General features: G+C 36.5%; 1 pseudogene; it reads left to right on the forward strand.

Moving 5' to 3' along the window:
• Positions 1 to 487: 487 nt before the first annotated feature.
• On the forward strand, positions 488 to 2,352 carry LOC117312176 (T-complex protein 1 subunit zeta pseudogene; annotated as a pseudogene).
• The last annotated feature ends 22,085 nt before the right edge of the window (positions 2,353 to 24,437 follow it).

Consider the following 24,437-nt stretch of genomic DNA (forward strand, 5'->3'; position numbering starts at 1 on the left):
AGACATAACGATTCTTAATGCATATACACCTAACACCAGAGCACTAAACTGCATGAGGCAAATACTGATAGAATTGCAAGAAGAAATAGGGGAATTCACTATCATAGTTGGAGACTTCAATGCCCCCTTCTCAGAAATGGACAGTTCCAGCTGACAGAATATCAGTAAATACATATTTGAACTCAACAGCACCATCAAACAACTAGATATAATTGACAACGTCTATAGACTACTTAACCTAACCACAGCAGAATACGCATTTTTCTCAAGCTGTTCACCAAAATAGACAACATTCTGGGCCATAAAACACACCATAACAAATTTAAAGGAAAGGAATCATAATTTCTGCTCTCAGACCTCAATGGAATAAAACAAGAAATCACCAACAGAAAGATGACTGGAAAGTACCAAAATACAGAGAGATTAAGCAATGTACTTCTAAATAACGCATGTGTCAAAAAAATTTCAGTGGATATTGATTTCATTTTCTTCTGCTGGGTCAACTATGGTGGCCGTGAAGACCCTGAATCCCAAGGCTGAGGTGGCCCGAGCCCAGGCGGCATTGGCGGTCAACATCAGCGCGGCCCGGGGGCTGCAGGACGTGCTGAGGACCAACTTGGGGCCTAAGGGCACCATGAAGATGCTTGTTTCTGGTGCTGGAGACATCAAGCTCACTAAAGATGGAAATGTGCTGCTTCATGAAATGCAAATTCAACACCCAACAGCCTCCTTAATAGCCAAAGTAGCAACAGCCCAGGATGACATAACTGGTGATGGTACCACTTCCAATGTCCTAATTATTGGAGAGCTCCTGAAGCAGGCGGATCTCTACATTTCTGAAGGTCTTCATCCCAGAATAATTACGGAAGGATTTGAAGCTGCAAAGGAAAAGGCACTTCAGTTTTTGGAACAAGTCAAAGTAAGCAAAGAGATGGACAGAGAAACACTTATAGATGTGGCCAGAACATCTCTACGTACTAAAGTTCATGCTGAACTTGCTGATGTCTTAACAGAGGCTGTAGTGGACTCCATTTTAGCCATTAAAAAACAAGATGAACCTATTGACCTCTTCATGGTTGAGATCATGGAGATGAAACATAAATCTGAAACCGATACAAGCTTGATCAGAGGTCTTGTTTTGGACCATGGGGCACGGCATCCTGATATGAAAAAGAGAGTAGAAGATGTGTACATCCTCACATGCAACGTGTCATTAGAATATGAAAAAACAGAAGTGAATTCTGGCTTTTTTTACAAGAGTGCAGAGGAGAGAGAGAAACTAGTGAAAGCTGAAAGAAAATTCATTGAAGACAGAGTTAAAAAAATAATAGACCTGAAAAAGAAAGTCTGTGGTGATTCAGATAAAGGATTTGTTGTTATTAATCAAAAGGGAATTGACCCCTTTTCCTTAGATGCTCTTGCAAAAGAAGGCATAGTAGCTCTGCGCAGAGCTAAAAGGAGAAATATGGAAAGGCTGACTCTTGCTTGTGGTGGGGTAGCCCTAAATTCTCTTGAAGACCTAAATCCTGATTGTTTGGGACATGCAGGACTTGTCTATGAATATACATTGGGAGAAGAGAAGTTCACCTTTATTGAGAACTGTAACAATCCTCGATCCGTCACATTATTGATCAAAGGACCAAATAAGCACACACTTACTCAAATCAAAGATGCAATAAGAGATGGCTTGAGGGCTGTTAAAAATGCTATTGATGATGGCTGTGTAGTTCCAGGTGCTGGTGCAGTGGAAGTGGCAATGGCAGAAGCCCTGATTAAATACAAGCCCAGTGTAAAGGGCAGAGCCCAACTTGGAGTTCAAGCATTTGCTGATGCATTGCTCATTATTCCCAAGGTTCTTGCTCAGAACTCTGGTTTTGACCTTCAGGAAACACTAGTTAAAGTTAAAGCAGAGCATTCAGAATCAGGTCAACTTGTGGGTGTAGACTTGAACACAGGTGAGCCAATGGTAGCAGCAGAAGTAGGCATATGGGATAACTATTGTGTAAAGAAACAGCTTCTTCATTCCTGCACTGTGATTGCCACCAACATTCTCCTGGTTGATGAGATCATGAGAGCTGGAATGTCTTCTCTAAAAGGTTGAATTGAAGCTTCCCTTGTATCATCTGAATCATGAAGATTCTACAGAGTGATCCTAAGAATATAGCTATGGAAGTTTTGTCCAAGCTTCAAATGATTTTCAAAGGATTTTCTTTTCCCATATAAAAAAAGGAGAGAACACTGGCATCTGTTCAGATTCTGAAGTTCTGAAATTATAATTACAATATTTTTTAAATTGCACTGTAGTGTACACATACAGGCCATACTTACCAATAAACAGGATGTTTTGCTTTAGCTTCAGTGATATAAAAATACATGTTAGATAAGCATATATTATCTATCGTATTAAATATTCCTTGAAAAACAAACAAAAAAAAATTTCAGTGGATATTAAGAATAATTTTAACTAAGTGACAATGAAAACACAACTTATCAAACTATGTGGGATGAAGAGAAAACAGTGTTTACAGAGACGTTTACAGCATTGCATATGAATACATGCATGCATGAATACATATACTAGAAAAGAAGAAAGATCTAAAATTAATAATCTAAGTTTCCACCTTAGGAAACTAGAAAAAGAAAGAATAAATTAAATCCAAAGTAAGCAGAAGAAAATAAATAAGAATTAGAGCAGAAATCAATGAAATCAAAAACAGGAAATCAACAGAGAAAATCAACAAAACCAAAAGCTGGTTCTTTGAAAAGATAATAAAAGCAATAATTCTAAATAGCTAGGCTAAGAAAAAAAGAAAGAGGACATAAATTACTACTATCAGAAATGAAAGAAGGGTACATCATTATAGATCCTATGGAAACTTAAAAGATAAAATAATATTATAGAAAATTCTATATCCACACATTTGACAAAGTAGAGAAAATGAACTAAATTCTTGAAAGACACAGCCTGCCAAAACTCACACAAGAAGAAACAGACACAAAGAATAAGCCCATGTATATTAAAGAAATTGAATCAATAACTTAAAACCTTCCAAAACAAAGCATCAGGCCCAAATGGGTTCATTGGTGAATTCTCCCAAACATTTAATGAAGTAATTTTAAAAATTCTCTACAATCTCTTTTAGAGGATAGAAGCTGAGGGAATACTTCCTAACTCATTCTATGATGTCAACATTACCGTGATAGCAAAAATGGACAAAGACATTACAAGAAAACTATAGGCCAATGTCTCTCACAAACATAGATATAAAAATCCTTAACAAAATATTAGCAAATTGAATCCAACAATGTAGAAAAAATTATACACCATGACCAACTGGGATTTATGTCAAGTATGCAAGGATAATTCAACATTTGAAAATCAATTAATGTAATCCAACACAACAATAGACAAAAAAAATCACATGATCATAACAATAGATGTTGAAAAATCATTTGACAAAATCTAACACCCATTTATGATAAGAACTCTCAGTAAACTAGGAATAGAGAATAATTTTCTCAACTTGCAAAAGACTATCTATAAAAACATACATTTAACATCATACTTAGTGGTGAGAAACGTGAAGCTTTCCCTGTAAGATCAGGTACAAGTCAAGCAAGTCCTCTCCTACCACTCCTTTTCAAAATTATACAGGAAGTCTTTGCTAATGCAATATGGCAAGAAAAGGAAGTAAATGTACATTTATTAGGAAGGAAGATATAAAACTGTCTTGTTTGAAGATGATGTGATGATCGTCTATATAAAAAATCTGAAAGAATCAACAAAATGATACCTGGAACTAAGTGATTATAGTAAGGCTACAGGATACAAAGTTAATATACAAAAGTCAATTCCTTTCCTATATATCAGCAATGAACAAGTGGAATTTGAAATTAAAAACATAATATCATTTATAGTAGTACTCAAAAATTGAAATAGTATAAAGCTAACAAATATGTACAATATCTATATGAGGAAATCTACAAACTGATTAACAACAATAAAAAAGAACTAACTAAATGGAGAGATATTCTATGTTCATGAATAGGAAGACTCAATATTGTCAAGATATCAATTCTTTCTAAATGCATATCTATATTCAATGCAATAACAATCAAAATGCCAGCTGGTTGTTTTATGAATATTGAAAAACTGATTCTAAAGTTTACATGGAGAGGCAAAAGCCCCAGAATATCCAACATAATATTGAAGGAGAATAAATTTGGAGGACTGATGCTAACTGACTTCAAGACTTATTACAAAGCTATAGTAATCAAGACAGTGTGGTATTGGCAAAAGAACAGACAAATTAATCAATAGAACAGAATAGAGATCCTAGAAATAGACACTTATATATAGAATCAACTGATCTTTGACAAAGGAACAAGATAATTTCTACAACAAACGATGCAGAAAACTGGATATCCACTTGCAAAAACATAAACCTAGATGCAAACCTTACACCCTTTAGTGTCTCCAGTGTGGAGACACTGGAACCCTTGTACACTGTTGGTAGGAATGTCAATTGGTGCACCTGATATGAAGAACAATACGGAGGTTCCTCAAAAATTAAAAATAGAACTATCATATGATCCAGCAATCCCACTTCTGGATCTACATCCCAAAGAATTGAAAATAGGATCTTGAAGAGATACTTGTACTCCCATGTTCTTTGGAACATTATTCATAACAGGACAGATAGGAAAATAATCTAATTATCCACTGACAGATGAATGGATAAAGAAAATTTTGGTATATACATATACTGTAATATTATTCAGACTTTAAAAAGTAAAGCTTGCCACATTTGACAACATGGCTGATATTATGCTAAGTGAAATAAGCCAGTCACAGAAGGACAAATACTGCATGGTTCCACTTAGATATCTAATATAGTTAAACTCATAGAAACAGGGAGTAAAGTGATGGTTGCCAGCAACTGGGGGCAGAGAGTAAAGTGATGGTTGCCAGATGGGGAGCGAGGTAAAATGGGTAGTTGTTGTTTAATGGGTATAAATTTCAGTTATATAAGACAAATAAGTTCTAGAGATCTGGTGCACAACATTGTACCTATAGCTATCAATACTTCACTGTATTCTTAAAAATTTGTTAAGAGGGCAGACCACATGTGAAGCATTCTTACAACAATAAAAAAAAACAATAAACATAAAATATAATAAACTCAATAAAGGTGAAACAAATTAGAAATTCATATTGCTAATGAAAGCTTTAATCTAAGAAGCATGTGACTGCTTCAGATGTAAAAACAACATTTAATTCTTAATATTTCAAAGGCCAGAAACAGGCAGAGAAATCTCTGCAGCCACCAAGGAGGGCATATTCCCCCATGTCCTCATCAGATGTGGCCAGAAAGGCTAATGGAACAGGAAAAACCTTCCACAGGGTGGAGCTAGGAACCTATGAAAAATAGATTGAGAGGTAAGGTCTCTCAAGAAGCAAACACAAGGGCTTAATCAAGGGAAATCCTGGGTACAGCTACCTCATACATTAACTTGTTATGCTAGATAACTTGTAGCCATATTGCTTAAACTACCAGACTCTTGCTCTTCTTACTGAACCTACATAGATATTTTTTCATAGGCCCTTAGGACTGTTTCCAGAGTGTTGTGTTGGTCCCAGCCTGTTGATAGTAATGCTATGGGCGAGAAATGCCTGCAGCATGTGCCTGGTCCCATACTACCTGTAGCGAGCTCCCATTGGGTCCAATGCTGTGGGTAGAGTAGCCCATGTAGTTCTTACTATGATCACAGGGCTCATTTTAGCCAGAAACCCTCAGGGAACTTTGAGGAACAAGATTTATTACTCACAGGTGCTGGAGGAACATGTCCTCCTCAAGGGTCACACAGCCAGGTTGTGGGGAGAAAGAGGAAAGAGAGTCAGAGTGAGAGGGAGAGAGCCTAAACTTGGGGTTCTGCCTTTATCAGGGGCCAAGGGTGGAATGTCAAAAGTTTTATGGGTTCATTTTTTTTTTTTTTTCAGTATGCGGGCCTCTCACTGTTGTGGCCTCTCCCGTTGCAGAGCACAGGCTCTGGACGTGCAGGCTCAGCGGCCATGGCTCACAGGCCCAGCCGCTCCGTGACATGTGGTATCTTCCCAGACCGGGGCACGAACCCGTGTCCCCTGCATTGGCAGGCAGACTCTCAACCACTGCACCACCAGGGAAGCCCCTTTGGGTTCACTTTTTATTGGCTAATTTAAAACCTAAGAGCAGTAATTATAGCACAAAGGGAGAAGCAAGGTCACTCAAGGCGTTGGTTATCTTCGTTAACAAGGGCTTTCTGAAAGAGGGAACTTCATGGGTTTGGGTGGCCTAATTCCGTATCTGGTTGTTTTGCTAGTAGCTGTGTCATGTAGCTGGCAAAATGCTTATTCAAGATGAATGTCTTTTAATATGAATGTTTGGCAATCAAAAGATTAATGTCAGCCACTTACACTACAATCAAAAAGCTTAATATCAGGAACTTACACTACACAGAGAACTGTAGTGTTTGTTGGGGTATTTGTTTGTTTCACATAATTTCCACCACTTTTGCTGGAGAGCTGATAGAGCTCCCCCAGGATACAGCAGCTTCACTACATCTTCTTAGCAGGAATTTCAGAATTTCTGTGCACTGTGCCTGATGTATTTGTTCATATTTGCCTTTCTGAATGTGGTTATCCTTCTTTGTTCTACCACGGTATATCTTCTGTATATGTTTATGAAAAGATGGTGAACAGATGCTTTGTCATTTTAGTCCATTGATCTCTGGACTCAAAGGACATCTATGGATTTGATCAGTCTGGTTTTCTTGCCTTCTGCCTGCTAGTTGTGTTCAGCCAGTGGAAGTCACAGGTCAGAAATTAGAGGAAGTGAGGAGAGAGAGATAATCAGGTTTCTTATTCCTCTATGTTCCTCTCTGCTAGACTGAGAATTTTTTTAAACATGTATGTTTTGGGCTTCCCTGGTGGCACAGTGGTTGAGAGTCTGCCTGCCGATGCAGGGGACATGGGTTTGTGCCCCGGTCCGGGAAGATCTCACATGCCGCGGAGTGGCTGGGCCCATGAGCCATGGCCGCTAGGCCTGCATGTCTGGAGCCTGTGCTCCACAATGGGAGAAGCCACAACAGTGAGAGGCCCACATACTGCAAAAAAACAAAAACAAAAATATGTATGTTTCTCGACTAGTGTCCACAGCTTCGGTCAAGCTTGATACAATAGTACTTTTAAAAGTGTTTTGATATCTACTCCCTCCCTTACCCCTTTAGACCCAGGGCTGTTAATTGTTTCCTACTGCTTCAAGTTCAGGGTGCTTCACCATTTGCTTAGGCTTCCCTTAATCCTGCCAACTCCTTTGTAAATACCACCTTGTATAACTCTCTTTAATTACATATTTTTCAATTACTTCTTTTTGAGTGTGCCACCAGTTTTTCCTAGTTCTCTGACCAGTATACTGGACTTTACTTGGGTCTAATGACAAGATGAAGATTTAATTTACTGCTCTTTGGCAGTGTTGAATGCATTGGACAAAATAAACAAAGGGTTATACTGTGCTAGTAGGTTTAACTAAGCTAGAGAAAGTAACCATCATCAAATTTTGCATATCCAAGTACTTTAATATATTTTTCAACCTACCTCTTTAATGTTGGGTTGTCAGGCATGTGCTTGATTCTAGCCAATGGACTCTGAGGGAAATGACATAGCTACCTGGTGGAGAAGGGTTACCCTACCAAAATCAGCTTTCAAAACTTTCTTAGGTAAAACCATGGAGACCTGTGGGTTACAAAACATAAGGAACATTTGACTAAACAATAAAAAAATTTACAGACCGGTACAACTTTGCATATTATATACTAAAGAAATATCTTCACGAGAAAGAAGTCCATTTGTGAAGTTTTTTCTCTGTTGTATCATCAATAGCAGAATACAAGAAACTGTCGATACTAAAGCTTCCATAAATAGGAACAAGTTAAATAAACTCTGGCTTAAACACACAGATACAGAAAAATTGCAGACTATACTGATAAGTTACCTGAAAAACACTCTTTCTAGTATGCACCCATTTCTGTAAGAAAGGGATAACTATAAGTGTACATTCTTATTTGCTTCTTTGTATGAAGAAACATTGAAATAATAAAAGTGTGATTGTCACAAGGTGAAAAAGGATAGAATGGAAGTAAGCTCTAAATGTACACCTTTTAAATCACTTTAATTTTGAACCATTGCACATAATAACCATTTATTTAACAAATAACAATTGAATATTTTTATTTTTAAATCAGAAAAAATATGAAATAAGAAGAATGAAGTTGATTGGATTATATACTCCCAACAAAATGGATCTAGGAACACTAAAGAAAGCTCCAAAAAATATCCAAGTTAAAGGAAATATTCAGCCTCTGACATCTGTGTGTAAAGGAACACTTTGTTTCAATTATGATGCTGGAGGAATTAATTGACTATTAAAAACATATACAAACTATGTTTATCTCACAACATATATTAAAATAAGATAAAATTAAAGATTTAATTTTAATGAAGTATTGTAATAACTAGAAAATACATTTCAGTTTTTGAGGGGTGTGTGAGAAAGCCCACATATAAAGAAATAGACTAGCTTAAGAAAATGAAACAAGAGCTCTGTATGTCAAAAAAATCATAAAATTTATAAGCAAAAGACTAAGGCAAAAACTGTAAGAAAATATAATTTTTCAAATAATGGTGACAGAAAAATGTTGATATCCTTAAAATACAAAGAGATAAAATGTCTGTTGGAGAAAATATTAGTAGAGAAACAGAAAAAAAAAAGAATTATGCCTAGAAACTTCCAAAGGAGTAAATACAAATAATTAATACTTACATTTAAGAAGTCTAATATTAATTATAATCAATCGATTACCAAATACCATTTACATAACTGTATCTGCTGAAAATGATTTTTTTTTTTTTTTTGCGGTATGTGGGCCTGTCACTGTTGTGGCCTTTCCTGTTGCGGAGCACAGGCTCCAGATGCGCAGGCTCAGCAGCCATGGCTTACGGGCCTAGCCGCTCCGCGGCATATGGGATCTTCCTGGACGGGGGCACAAACCCGTGTCCCCTGCATCGGCAGGCAGACTCTCAACCACTGCGCCACCGGGGAAACCCTGAAAATGATTTTTTTAAATGCACAATTAACAGTTGCCCAGGGAATGCATGTGCTAAGGCAGGCCCTGTCACTTACTGCTATAGGCATATAAATAGATTAATAGGCAACTTAGAAACACATATCAAAAACCTTAAGAATATGAGAAAATATAGATATTGCCCCCAGTTTTTGACTATGGTAAGCAACAATTTGTTGTACCCAAGGTCCAACAATTTTCTCCAATCTTTTTGGCAAATGTTACTCATTTAGTGTTAATTTTTAACATGTGTATAAACAATGATCATAATTTTTCCAAAAATTTATGGCTGTATATTTTATCCATTGTGAAGTGCTTGTTCATGCTTATTTCACAACAGCCTGTATTTTAATTTGATGGAAAAAAATTATCAGTAACAAACAAACAGTTTTTAACCTGATATTTTCTTTCCCTTTTGCTTGAGAACAAGAACTGGTACAGGCCTGTCCATGTCCTTCTTCAAAACAATCTTTCATTCAGCAACTATTAATAAGCACCTACCACACATCAGGTACGGTGTTAGGTGCTAGGAATAAAGCACTATAAAAACAAAACACACAAGCAATCAAAAACCCTGCCTTTATAGAGCAACTAATATTCTAGTGCATTTTAAGCCATTAACAAGATTATAGATTCTGTAGTCAGATATGTTAAAATAATTAAAATAAAATAGGCCTCTAAACATAACCACCACTCTTTTTAGTAATCTTAGACAATTAATTGCCTTCCCTGCCCTTCTCAATCTGATAACTCTTCTTTATGATAATAATAAAGTACTTATTAAATACTTAAATTTAGAGGGAATATATTAAGGTAAAGTATGTTCAATTCCTCAAACACATCATTGATACATATCCCTCACTGTTCACTTGCATTATATCTATAATTCTGTATCAGATACTGTACTTGCCTGGGGATACATTTAACAGTATTTACAACAAAGCAAACCTGCCCTGTAAAGTCCTGGAAAGTGAATGCAGTGTTGAACTGTTTCCTACTATTCATCAAAGCCCAAGTATAGTAAATTATATTTATGGAACTAATCTTTCCTCTTTCTCATCCTCCTGCCCCTCCACCTCCTTCTCTATCTTTTTCTTGACTCTAATGTGATATGTATTCTATGTTAGATTTTGTACATATTTGTGCTCATGTTTGTGTATATATTTGTGTGTGTTTAAATATATATATATGTTTAACTTTATGTGGTATTTTTCTTTGGTTTCATGGTGGGTCTTCTGATATTTCAGAAAGTTTTTAAAGTATTTATCTTTGTAGTAAGACTTCTGTATAAAACACTCAGACCTCTCTTTTTTAGTTACTCATTATTAGCAAAAAAAGGAATCTTGCATCCTCTTCCTCATTCCCTCCCTCTTCTCCACAGCTCAGTTTTAATCAATAGTATTATTTTCGTTGCTTTTATCTTTATATGAAATCTGTATACTGTTATCACTGAATTTGTCATAAAAGATGCCCTTTGACTACAAGCTATTGCACATAAGACAATAAAGAGGATTATTTCAATACCCAACTTAATTTCTCTTTTTATTTTTTCACTTACTCATTTTGACATTATCAGGATATATAATATTTATAGCCTATCCTCTTATTCTTATTCCTGCCTTGGCTTTTATCAATTTGATTTTTAATTGAATATATTAAATTCTCACTACTAATCCTTTGCCAGGGTTTTCCTAAACACTCCTTAGCTGACTGTAGCTTTTCTTCAAGAAGCATTCATATGAAAAATATATGTTGTTATTTTACAGTCAATACTGTTATGTCTATATTCTTTATAGTCAGGAGACAACTTTGCTGGATATAAGATCCTAGTACAACATTTTTCTCTTCAGTCTTCTGTAAGTGTTGATCTATTGTCTTCTAGCAATGAATATTATAGCCAAACTGATTATCTGAACCTTCATTTTTAATCTTCCTATCTGATTTCCTTTCCTTTATAAGTGACATGATATTTTTCACCTAGAAGCCAAACAGACTCTTTCATTATAAATCCAATAACTATACTATGATACTTTTCAGTGTATCTGTGTTCTATTACTTTGGTTTTCTCCTTCACAATTTCAACTTTGCATATATTGTATCTTTGGTTCCTGTCTTCTTTATTACTAGCTATTCTCTATTTTAACTTGGCTTCCTTTTGATAATTTCTATTTCACTCCTCTGTGAGCTCTGTTCTTTGGTTTCCTTTCTTCCTATTTATCCTCCTCTCTACTGACCATTTTTTCCCTGAGTTCTTAACTGATTTTCTTAAAAGTTATGATTAAATCCTTACTGTTTTTGCATTAATGTTGGAATGTTGGGTTAAAATTTTTATCTGCTTCTAGGTCTCAGTTTTCTTCCATGTGTTATTTTTCTGTAGGGAAGTTTTGCTTTCCCCCTACTCCCCAAACATAATTTCTTACAGTAATGTATGTGGATACTTTGCCTGTTCCTCTTTTTTTGCATATATTTTCTTTGAGTTAGGTTTTATGAGAAGAAAATAGTAGGAGACAACAATGGCCATATGTAATTCTTAAGTACTACTTCTTAATATCTTTTGCCGTTTTCTCTTTAGATGTTTGTCTTTTTATTTGTTGATATTGAGACTATATATGTACATATATATTAGCAACTATTTTGTCATATGCATAATCATATTTAAATAGGCATAGAACCCCATGTAGTATCACTTTATATACCTTTATAAATCCTCATTCGCTGAAATTAAAACCATTTATCATTGATGGTTCCAGCAGAATAACATACACCTCTTTAAACCTTGCAAGCAGTATGGAGTTCAGCACGGCAAATTAAGTGCTTACAAATCTGTTGAAAGGACTGAGGAGTAAAGGTCAGGGAAAGCCACTAATAGATCTCAGGTTTGCTGCTAGCTTTGGGAGAATTATGAAATTTCTATTTCCAACCCAGCACAAAAGTTACAGGAAATCACTGCTGATGATTACTGCAGTGCTGGCTGCAGCACCAAAGAAAATATTTCTTAAGGGCAATGGTCAGCAGACACTAAAAAATTTCACATCCTCCATATCCATGCTTTTGCTTGCTCTTACAAGAGGAAGAATAGGGCTATGCTTCACTTCTGCCTTCCAGATCTAACAAGAGGCATTCATGTTATAATCTAAACCAAAGCCCTGCCACAAAGCATTCTAGGAAATTTGTTTCCTGGACATCAGCTTCTAAGCTATGGGCGGGAGCACAGAAGGTGGTGAGAATGGTTTTGAGTACCAACGATCAGTCTGGCACAATCATCCTCTTCGGTTGCTCAGTACCAATACATAGGCCTCTACTCAAGTTTATCTCCCAAACAACAATGGCAACAAGATCAAATGACTGCCTAACATGATGTGACTAACAAAAATGTGTTTGTTCTTTCCTCAAATTCCCATCAAGCCCTATATGCAGCATTAGATGGTGTTTATTCCTTTTCTAATTCAATCATAGATCCCCTTCTATGTCCTATAAACTGAAGACTGAATAATAAAAGTCACATATATAAACATACTTTATATAAAGTTGCTCGGAGAAGAGAAAGGCTTTAAAAAAGGCAATTGATAAGATGCAAAACAATGAAGAAAATATGCATATTTCTTTAGTATTCACTTTACAACTGGTATTTAGTTGCTATTTAAAACTTCTTTCTTTCACTTTCCACTGTATGTTCCATCTGTCCTCAGCACCTCAAAAGTTTGCAAAATTTTGCTTTGTATGGTGACTCAAATCTTTATTCCAAAAGTGTCTGATCTTGCCTGTATTTCATTGCTGTAGTCTTTTCTTTTTGTTTACCATTAGATGTGGAAATATTAAGAAGCCTTTAGAGAATCTACTGGTTGACAAAATCCTCTCTGTCCCCCTTGTGTAGCAGAAATTCTATAATTTCTGCTCCTTCAACAATTAGGATTATAACTGCAGACAGTTGGCCTTTACCTATTAGTTCTGTTACACTAAGAGTAAGATAGTTTTCTCAATTTCTAATTCATTGAAACCATCACTGTGTCCTTGTAAAAGTATTTCTCCATTGGGAACTAAGACTTCTAAACTATTGAAGCAGTAAATAATAAGCAGGGGAAACAAAAATTTTTGAGGGGATTCTCAAGGATTATAATGAAAGGAGTCACTCTCATTTTCCACCATTGATTCTCTAATCTGTTTTCTGACTAAATAGTAAAAGCATCATTTATGGTCATCAGAGCATAACCTAAAAATTTTAGAACATTTCTTCAATCTCACCAAGTATTGTTATGTACAAAACATCATAATTAAGTCTTATATAAGCCACTCCACTATATTACTGGGCCAACTGCTTCTGGGTGATGAGGTACACAGTAAGGTGAGTGATTCCCTTGGGTATGAGTCTATTGCTTCACTCCTTTTCTATAAAGTGAATGCCTTGATCAGGAGGAACATAGTATGGGATATCATGGCAGTAAATAATGCATTCTGTAGATCCATGGATGATAATGAGGGAAGAAAATTAGAGGAAGAGAATGAAAATGCTTATCTAGAGTAAGTACAATACCAACAGGGGGAAATTGCTGCCCCCTCTGTGATCCAAAGGGTAAAAACTCATTAAACTTCCACCAGAACTTACTGCCACTCTTCCTTCCAGAAACATATGGTATATGTAGAGTTCCTAGTTGAACTTCACTGTAGGAATCTTGTTATTAAGCAGGGAAGGCAGCCAGATATACTATGGTGAGGAGACACCTATGTATTTGAGGCTAAGTCAATTCTAAACCAGCGTTTGTTTTCAGTTTGTTAATGAGCCTACTAAATAAGCACTAGGTGACAGGTAAGGAGGCTGATTGACATCCCCAGAATGAGAAATCTTATCTTACCTGATTATTGCAAGTCTCTTTCACAAAATTATTCTTTTGAAAACATTGACATAGGTAACAAATATCTTTATATTCTTTGCCAATTCTTAGAAGTTCATCCTTAATCTTCTCAACTAAATCTTTCCCTAATTTTTAAATTTCACTACTTCTAAGGTTTTTGCCACTGGATAAATCATTAGTCAGTGCACCTTATTGCTAATCTCCAAGAACTGATTTATATCTGTACTTCCAGCCAATTCTTTTTCCAAGCAGAGTGAACAACCAGATAGATGCCATGCTCAACATTCTGCCCCCAAGAGGATTTTCCTTCACTTATCCTTTAGGCCTGGTGATTAATTTTATGGTGATTAATTTTATAGTGATTAATTTTATGTGTCAACTTTACTGGGCTGAGGGGTACCCAGATATTTGGTCAAACATTATTCTGAGTGTTTCTGTGAGGGTGCTTGTGGATGAGATTAACATTAGAATCAGTAGACTGAGTAAAGCAGATTGCCCTTCCTAGTGTGGGTGGGTCTCATTCAATCCATTAAAGGCCTGAATAGAACAAAAAGTCTGATCCTTTCATGAATAAGTGAAACTCCTCCTGCCTGACTGATTGAGCAGGAACATCAATATTTTCCTGCCTTCAGACTCAAACTGAAACCTCAGGTCTTCTTGGGTCTCAAGCTTACTGGCTCTCAGACTGGAACTATACCATTGGTGCTTCTAGATCTCCTGTTTGCTGACTGCAGATCTTGGGTCTTCTTGGCTTCCATAATCACATGAGAGAATTCCTTATAAAAATCAATAAATATCTTTATACATGTGTGTATATATATATGTGTATATATATATATATATACATATGTATATATATGTGTGTGTGTGTATATATATGTATGTGTGTATATATATATATATATATATATATATATATATATATATATATATATATATATAATTTTTTTCTCCCAGTCAATTGTTTCTATGAAATTCCCTATCAGGCTATAGGTATGAATTGGAGGAGAGGTGGCAATTAAGCAGAACTAGGTCCCATGAGAGTCTGAGCTACCTGATCATGTAACTTATTCATGGTATCAGAATCTGTAAAAGCCTCACTCTGGGGATTTGTGGATCTGATAAAAGCTAATCATGTTGCATAGCTGAGACCATATGGTTATTAGGTCAGATGTCTCATTTAGTCTCTACTAAGTTTCCTTAGAAAAGTTGGAGGTCTTTTCAAATCTGAGAGTAATTATTTGCAGAAAAAGAGGCATGAGTTTGCTCTTAGAAGTTTGTTTTTCTCTTCTTGTATGAATTATTAGAGGGTTCATTGAGTATCCCTATTTGTACAGACATTTTATGTATTGTTAGACTGACTGAATCACAGGCCAAGTAGAGGAGCAGCTACCCATTCAGCCTTATTTTGTTCTGCACTCAAGTCAAAACTAGCAACCTTACAGAACAGATCACAGCAGTGTACTTTTTAAAAACTACAGAGCAATATACTTTTTGCTAACAACTAGAAAGATAAGTTATAATATAGACTTGTAGCAGTGTTGCAGGGTCTTTTATCTAGGGATTCAGCCTACTCTGTATTTAAGGAATCTGTGTCTATGACCAAAAGAACTTCCCTTTCCAATATGATAATTCAATAAAGTCTTCAGGTAGAGGTTTTTCTGTTTTATCTTCATTTTTAAAATATGACATAACATTTCAGTATGGTGCTCATTTATTTCAGTGCTAGAATCTCCATGATCAATATGCTTCTACCAGAAGTACCGAAAGTGAAAATTATTATTATTATTACTGTACAAGCTTCACTGCATATTATCATTAACCACACTGGCTGTTAAATCACTGACAATTAAGGATTATGGTTTGGCTTCTCCTAATCTGGAATACTGGCATGCTTGTTAATAACAAGGAATCTATTTTTCCCTTGTTATCCCCTGCTTGAAGAAGACATCTAATGCAGAACTCTTCAGGAACCCTGGTGCTCCCTTCACAAATAAGTTTTCAATGCTGTGGTGACATAAATGTATGAATGTCCCCTGAGGACTTCCCAAGAGATATCACAAAAGATAAATCCATTATGATGTCCTTATATCTTTTAGATTTATTCATGGACATTATATCAAAAAAGTTACAGCACTTCAAATTCATTTAAAATAGGACACCATTTAGGTTAGGTTTTGATTACGTATTCAAGCACAGTTAGCCAACTAACACATTTAATCCAGAATTTCAAGTAAGTGGACAAATACTGTTAAATTCAGCCCACTTTAAATTAATTTTTCTCCTTGAATGTTTTTGGATCTTAGGAATTAATTTCCATACATATTGGACCATATTTTGGCTGATAGAAAGTATCAAAACCTTGCTCTTTGTGCACCTGATCTCTCCTCCAAGTTCATATTTTGGACTCATTCCCTTCAGAAATTCTTGAATCTAATTCTAATTACAGTTTTGGAAGTGATAATAATTGCTAAAATGGATATTGTGAAGGACAGGGATTGTTTCAGGTGAAGACAATACAGGATCTCCAAATAAAATGAGTACAGTCTCCTTAGAAGAAAATGAACTGGTAAGGAAGAATCAGTAAGATTTGGGTATTCAATGTACTCAGATTCATCCAAATCCTCCCAAATGCCCCCAGTATGATCTTCAGGATATTACTATTTCCCAATCAACAGAAAATCTTGACAGATCTGAATTCAACTTGTTTGTAATTCTATCTTGCAGAATCAAACTTTGGATATGGTTTGAGAAACACTGGCTCTTTTGTTATGACATAAAATATGCTTTCAGATAAACCATACAAGCATGTTCTTTGTGCCATGAACTGAGTATTTTAAGGCCTAAATTGTCATTTTAATGTTGTTAATTTTCTAGTGCAGTTGGAAGAAAAATTTAGTGTATGTATAATCATCATCCCTACCACAGAAACATAGTACAGCAGTTATTTGGTGACTTAATCCATTTTCTTCCATAGGCACCTTATTCCAGGCTGCTACCAGCTAATGAAACATATTCTGTGACATTCCAGGGACTACCAGTATCCTATATTCCACTAGAGATGAGAGATTATTATTACATTAAAATCTGACATTCAAATAGCATAAGAACATTAAACACACACATATAAAATTATATGTATATATAAAATTACACATTTCTTTATCCTTTATTTCAAGAGATACCTGTGCTTATAACTACTTTTGATATTTCAACCTTAATCCAACAAATTTAATATATACAGCTGCTAAGAATCAAGGAAATAATAAACTAGAACTTTCTAATTTTACAGCTGAAGCTATTTTCTTCACTTGATTATTTTTACTATGATGAATTTGTTTTCAGGATAATGGTGCCAAACTAACTCAAAAAGGGGGAAATTTATTATAAATAAAAACACAAAAACAAGCCTCAGGAAAAGTGCGATACAGGGCAACTGTGAGAGTTTTGGCAAAAGAAATTATTAGATTTCATTGTGACGTTTCGTTACTAATGAGAACTTAGCTTACAATTTACTAACTTGGTGTGTTAGTACTATTTAGTTCAACTTCTCAAAAGAGGTAAATGTATTGGTTGTTGATCAACAATTAAAGAATTTCCCTTGGATCACATGGTCACATTTGAAACAATAGCTATGACTGTAGAGAAATGATCATGAGGTATGACAGTGCTCTCAGACCCACTCTTTCAACCAGGTGCACATAGTGTTCAATTCCAAAAGAATAGAATATGGACTGAAGTAGCCAAAGTATGTATTTTCAATATTTTTTTCTTCATTTATTTTTTATTTATATTTCAATAGCTACTTTGTTTAGCATTACCTAGGTTGCTATGGTAGAAAACTAGTATGGTATAGATTGTTATGCTAGAAAACTACCATAAACCAGACGGATCCAGCAGTGTGGTTTTGGGTAGATGGCACCAGCTAAAACTACAGCAGCAAGTCAATTTGGAGTTGAAGTTACTTTTGGGGACTAGAGTCCTTTCTGAGTAATTAGAGTGATTCTGAAACTCCTACAAGATTTCTAGGAGACTGCATAGGAATCTCAGCATAAAATAAAAGAGAATGAACTGTAATTTACTAAAGTTTTCTAAAAGTTCCTAGAACTCATCCATTCAAACTTACCTAAAAATTTAATACTTAGTGTTCTTTATTGTCAGATATTATACAAGAATGACTTGAAATAAGTGTGAGTTACCTGATAACGCTATAAGTGCATGCTGCTGAAATGTGCACTGGGATCCATAATACCGCAATTACCCGTGTATAAAGTTGCTTAGACTGACTAAAGACCAGTAATGGTGTAATATCCTGTCAGACACAAATATGCTATTTCTATTTGCCTTTATGTACCCAAATAGAGACAGAAAATTTTATCCAGAATTACATCATGCTTGTTTAGGATTCTTATCTACTCTATACAGTTTTATAATACTTAAAAAAAATTTTTTTTTTAACCAGGAGGGAAAGATTATGTCTTATTTACAATAGTATCTTCTGCAACACATTATGCATGATGCTCTGTACATAATAGGCCCACAGTATAAGTTTCATTTACACTAATTAATAGGAAAATACTCTATTTTGGAGAAGGGACTGGTTTTATTTTCCTTTCCCTTAAGAAACATTATCATGCATACTTGGGAACAGCAATCATTAATTACAGTAAAAATTACATCACATCTATTTATTCTATTCATAAAAGGTCTATGTAGACCAATCTATTCATCAGTCCATCCTAAATATTCAGCTCCCATCAACTCTATTAGCATTGTAGGAGGTCCCTATAACTTATAAGAAACTCTCATTATGGAACATCAGACTTGCAAGCTCCTTGCTATTACTGTAGATGACACCATGGAAAGAAGCTCCTCGTGTTCTCTGAAAGCCATACCTATATCATTTTTCTGCCCAAACTTACTGTCCTTTCTCTACTGTCATGGGGAGTTTTGATTTATGTCGCTCACTGTGAGGATTCAGTGAATAAGTCGATGCTAGTTCCTGTGTACTCTCTGGTACACATATAATAGTTTGTCTGCTACTGTCATTTTCCTTTCACCTGACATTGCAAAATGACAAAAAGCAAACCATCGGTGATCACACACATACACACACACACACGTGCATGCAACAAACATGCACATACACATACACACACACACACACACACACACACACACAGTGATAATCAAAACATATTGACCTCAGTTGGGAAGGAAAAATAAAAGTAAACACTTAATGCAGTATAAAGAAAAAGAGAATCATTGATCAGTATGTTTAATAAAGCTTACAATTCATTTAATTCCCTTTCCCTCCACACAAAATTTTCTTGAATTGATTTTGTGTCATGATTATTTTAGCACATGGAAATTTACAACATATTTATATTTTGAATATTGTCTAGGTTGAAACTTTCCAAAATTTGTCTAAAATCATAATGATGAGAAACATCTTGTGACTTTCAAAGATCTTTCTTAACAGTTCATACTTGAAAGACTCCATTATAAGGTGATTAGCTGCACACACACAAACACACACACACACATTCACACACACACACACACACACACACTGCAAACATGTATATATCGCTCACTATGAGCATTCAGTAAATAAGTCAATGCATGTTACCCTATACTCTCTGGTACACAGGAAAACAAGTGGTCTCAACACAAATGATTTTTATAAAAAAGTAGCATTTCTAAATATGCAAAAATGTATAATTACCTGGAGGATTAGATGGATTTTTAAAACCAAGTGACTGCTACTTCCAGTAGAGTTTCATTTTGGAACAGTGTTTTGCAGTGGTGAAGCATATGGGCTTTGCCAACAGATCATTGTTTCGGAATACTGGCTATACCACATTAAAAAATGTAGGACCTTGGGCTAATTAACAACTCTCAAATTCAGTTTTCTTATTTTTAAAATAGGAGTAATAAGAGTACCTACTTCATAAGATTGTTATAAGGATTAGACATCAGTGCCTGCCGCTGGTAAACTTTTAATAAATGTAAGCTATTGTTACTATCATAATAAGTTCACACAAATGGAAAACAGAAAATATAAAAACCTGGTAAAAACCTGTGGATATGTTAAATTATTTCCTTCAACAATACAAAACATAACTTTAATTATTTTCTTCTCAGGATACACAAAGATGAAAAAAATGAGACTAGAAGAAAATAGATTGGTAGATAGATAATGTGATAGTTTGAATTCCTTAAAAGAAAAAGAGTGTATAGTCCCACTCCACAGATATTGAGCTTTGTTTGCAATGTGATTTACTCTGGCCAATGGGGTGTGAATCAGAATCTAGTTAGAAAACATAAACCACACAAATTATAAATATTTTAACATATAATTTAATGTCAATTAATCTTAATAAATAGCTATTAGAGGCAAACTGTTTAAAAAGCAAAAGGAAATATTACTTTATCATGGAGATAATAGCTGTGGGAAAGCAGTTACCACCCCCAAGGCTGAGAATGAAAGGGGAAGACATTGAGATTGCTAAAAAAGAAAAAAGTTTAAAAGAAAGACTTTATGAATGTGGAGTCCATACTACCAAGAAGGTTGGTTCTGGTACCTTAGCACTTCTGATAATGGACTCTGGAGAGCTTGGATACAAACCTTAATGGGCAATACTTACCCGATAATGATGCCTTAGGATTTCAAAAGAAGGACTCACTGGAAATGGAACATAGACTTCTGAGGATGGGACTTGATTAGCTGTTGCTGGTGGCTCGGAAGGGGCACAGAGAGGTTAATTTTAAGAATTTAAGAAAACTCCAATATGGTGTCAACTTTGTTACTACAAAGTTAATGAAGTATTGCTGGGGACATTCATAGGGAAGGAAGTCCCTTCTTCCTCCTCTATACTTCTAGTCACCTCTAATCTCCACTATAGCTAGATCTGTAGCTGTCTAGAAGAGCCCTGCCTAGGTTAGCTAACTTCTAGGTGACCCCCAGATATGTGAGCAATAATCTGATGGCAAGTAGTTGTTTTATGTCACTGAGTTTTAGAGTCATTTGTTACACAGTGACAGCTGACTGATGAAGCTGTATAGGTATTTAAGTAGGCAGGTAGATGAATAGGTGGATGATAGATAGACATTCATAAAGGCAGGGATTTCATTTGTTTTAGTGACCATTATATTTCCATCTTTTATTAGAATAGTACCTGATAAACAGTGATCATCAAAATAATTAACAAGTGAATGAATATATTGATTGTAAATATTTGAATCCAGTATATTTAATTTTGCATAATTAGTTTTCAGTCATTAAAAATTCTTCCAAAATTTAATTCCCAAAGCTGCATATGGATATACCATATTCTGCTCTATAATCTATTGGTGAGGGACATTTAGTTGGTTACTGATTTACCTTTATTATGATTGCAGTGTGGTTAATAATTTAATACCTGCATATAATGCATAATCTCTAAATATTTTCATTTGTGTTTTATTTATAAAAGTGAAATTCTGGGTTAAATTATTTATACACACACCATATACATGAAGATATACACTAAGATATTACATATATGTTATTTCACTACAAATATTAAATGTTATGTATACAAAAGATGGCATTAAATCTATCCATATAAGTGCTATATAGAAAAACTAATGTTTGCAATTACCATTTTACACTTTAGTCTATGCTCTTTTAAAGCTATAATGTATTGGCTCATAAAATCCTATCTTTGATACAGATTACCTTTATGATTTTGGAAACTTGAATTAATTTATTTCTTACAATTTTCACCATCTATAAAATGGATGTTACAAAGCCTACTTCATGGATTTGTTTTGATGATTAGTTAACTTCTCTAAGGTATTTTGCAGTAGAACATATTACTTTTATTGATTTAAGGTTGATTATTTTAAAGAATACCTTCCATAGACATGGGACAATATTCTACATGATATTTTTCACTTAATATTATTTCCATTACAAAGACTATTGAAACTTATTTAAGGCACTAAAATATTTAGAAAAAATGTTATGAGTAACAAATAAATTACTTAGATGATATGCTAGATATTTTCCCTGTGACTTATTTAATAGTAAGTAAACTTATTTAATAATGCTTTTTTTTTTTTTTTTTTTTTTTTTTTTTTTTTGCTGTACGCAGGCCTCTCACTGCTGTGGCCTCTCTTGTTGTGGAGCACAGGCTCTGGACGCGCAGGCTCAGCAGCCATGGCTCATGGACCTAGCCGCTCCGCAGCATGTGGCATCTTCCCGGACCAGGGCACGAACCCGTGTCCCCTGCATCGGCAGGCGGACTCTCAACCACTGCACCACCAGGGAAGCCCTAATAATGCATTTTACATCCTTATATCTTCTGTTTTTCTGAGAATAAAATTTTTTAATTCAAAATATGAAATTTTAGATGGAGAGGAGTCAAGATGCTGGAGGAGTAGGAGGACTTGGAGTTCACCTCTCCCCACAAATGCAACAAGAATACATCTACAAATGGAACAATTCTCATAGAGCACCAGCTGAACACTATCAGAGGACCTCGGACACCTAAAAATACAAGAAAGAGTCCCACGTAACTGGGTAGGATGAAAGAAAGAAGAAGGGAAAAGAAAGAGGAGAGGAAGCAGGATGGGACCTGCACCCCTGGAAGTGGTGCTGAAGGAGAGGAGAGGTTCCCACATCTGGAGAAGGCCCCTCAAAGGTAGGGAGATAAGTTGGGATAGAAGGGGAGCTTTAGGGGTTATTGGATGAGAGCTCAGCAACCTGTCTGTGGTAGGCAGGACAGAGTGAGACCTACACAGATGGCCTATGCCACAGCCCTGCATGCCCCAGTCTGAGACGTGTGTCCACTGGTGCAGATGGGGGCTGGGTGCTGGAATGTGGGGTTTGTAGATCAAACCCAGGGAGAGGACTGCTGTTGGCTGTGATGAGACAGCGTGAGGGGAGGTGAGTGAGGAAATCCGCAAACAGGAATGCTTGTGGGAGAAACCAGGACTTCCATAGAAGTGAAGCACCACTGTTGAGTGATGTGCAAGGGGCAGGGCCACCATTACAGCCTCTCTCCCCATGTGCCGGCCCCTGCCTCCCTGGGCACTAGGAAATGCCCCCATTTAGGCCGCTCTCTTGTGCCCACAGACTCCGGCTCCCCTATGTGCCCCATCCCTACTGCAGCAGGCACTCCTGTGACCTTGGCAGTTGCTGCCTTCTCCTCCGCGCCCTGTCCCCACTGTGGCAGGCACTCTCGTGACCCCAGCCACTGCTGCCTCCACACTTCCTCCTCACTGGGACAGATTCATGTGCTCTGGGGCAGCTGTGGGAGCAGACCCCTGTAGGTGGTCCACATGCAGAGGTGGAACTGAAACCACAGCTGAGTGCCAGGGGCTGTGCAACTAAGGAAGAAAAGCTGAAATCTCTCCTAGCAGCTACACAACGAATTGACATCCCCATGACCGGCTTTGTAAACTCAGTGCCTACAGAACATCTGAATGGATGAGTGCTCCTGAAGCCAAGACAAGTCTAGCTTTAGCACCTGCAGACTTTGTGGGCACATACACATGGGGGTTGGGCCAGGTCAGAGTCTGAGCTGCCCCCATAGAGCCAATAGTAGGTCCAGATCCATGATTACTGCAATTCTGGGATCTGACTTCAGTGGATCTATGCTGGTGGCCTGGTGAAACATCTGAGACACACCAAGGCCAACTGTTGGCATACCCACAGTTAAGGTGGGGCTGAGAGCAGTGCCAACAACAGTGTGATCTGAGAGCTCACACAACAGGTAAAAGGTGACACAACAGAGTACACCCACAGTTGAACAGTTCCAGAGAAGGAATACTCAGTGGCTTCCCTCCTAGTGGGAATGCTCCAATCCCACCTACCTTGCACTGCAGAACAGAAACACAGCTAAGAAACAGATCTTGGAACCTCTGCTCCAACAACTAGGGAGCAGACCCCAGCTCTGACAGGGAGTGACAAACACAGAGCAAATAGGAGGCTCTGCTCAATATCCGGTGCAGGCTCTGGTCACCACAATATCATTCATGTCTCCTATCAAGGGGATAGCAGCTAGCATACACTGAGGAAAGAGGTGGAAGACATCTATACAAGAAACAGCCTTCTCACCAAAAAATATTAAACCCTCGCAGGCTACAGAACTACTTTCCCACATAACAATAGCCCTCCAAGAGAGTCTGAAGGTCTGGCATCACGAGGAAGAATCCCCAGAGCATCTAGCTTTGAAGACCAGCAGTGCTGGAGAACCACAGGGCTGGAGGAAACAGAGACTCTACTCTTAGAGGGTGCACACAAGGTCTCATGTGCACTGGGACCCAGCACAAAGCAGTACCTCCATAGGAACCTGGGCTACACCTACTCAGGAGTATTAAGGGGTCTCCTGGGGAAGTGAAGGTCGACTATAGCTCATTGTGGGGGCAAGGACACTG

This window comes from Tursiops truncatus, chromosome 4 (assembly GCF_011762595.2).
Source record: "Tursiops truncatus isolate mTurTru1 chromosome 4, mTurTru1.mat.Y, whole genome shotgun sequence".
In the NCBI taxonomy this organism is placed as follows: Eukaryota; Metazoa; Chordata; class Mammalia; order Artiodactyla; family Delphinidae; genus Tursiops; species Tursiops truncatus.